Raw genomic sequence first — 1,085 nt, 5'->3', positions numbered from 1 at the left:
TTAAGTTTTTGATCTTTAGGTCTATGCTTTTGGGGTGTAATGGAGGCTGTAATTGAGGGAAAACCGTAACAAAGGCTATTTTTTAGTCATTTCGGCCACAATTAGGGTTTTAGCTGAAATGTGGGCCAACCTTGTCTGCTCCACATCAGCGCATGACGTCATGTTTAACGCGAGATTCAAATTTTGGTCGAGATTGATGTCATTTTGAAAATTTAGGGATAAAACTGATTAAAAAAGAAGATAAGGTATCAGACTGATTTTAGACCTAAAGTTCAGGGGAGTAAACTGAAATTTTTCCAAAAAAATAATAATAATATGTTCTTGTATTGCACTTTTCAAAGAAGAAGCCCTAACTAACCGAATAAAACTAACGTACGAGCAACTTTGCTTCATCCACAACTAGGATGAAATCCTTCTCCTCCTTAAGGGATATAAATAAGGGGAATTTTCATATACACCCAATTTTGAAGAGTGGTTTTAAATTAAACCCACCTAATATTCTTATCTGATAGACATCGAAAATGTATCAATTATGATAAATATTATGTCATATTTTTTCTAAATTTTACATAATTGCCATCATTCAACTATAACATATAAATATAATAAATAAGCTTAATTGATGTTGTCTTAAATACCTTAATTATGAGTTTTTCTTCTAACACTAACATTTTTCAATCAATTTGCAAGAATCATGTAATTTTCCTTATTTTTATGAAAAAATCTAGATTAAAGGAATTTATTCTCTAATCTATACATAAGGTAAAATATAATATGAATAAGATATATGATCTAAACCCTATACCCTAAACCCTATACCCTAAATTTTCGGCGTCTCTTTATATATGTATATATATACAGTCCTTCTCTGCTAAGGATTTCCTTATTTATTCTTACGGTGCGGATTTCCACTTTAGACTCACTTTTCAATCAAATTTTCACATCTCCACCGTCTAGTCTTTAGATACTAATGTGTAGATTATCTATGCAAATTTTCAGCTAATTTGATTATGGTTAAGGCCCACCAAATTGCATTTTTCTGTTATAAACATGAACAGTTCAAGTTCGACAGAATTCAGTTCGTC

The sequence above is a fragment of the Fragaria vesca genome, linkage group LG5, assembly GCF_000184155.1.
Source record: "Fragaria vesca subsp. vesca linkage group LG5, FraVesHawaii_1.0, whole genome shotgun sequence".
Lineage (NCBI taxonomy): Eukaryota > Viridiplantae > Streptophyta > Magnoliopsida > Rosales > Rosaceae > Fragaria > Fragaria vesca.
The sequence above is the reverse complement of the archived record's forward strand: the minus strand, read 5'-3'. Positions refer to the sequence as shown.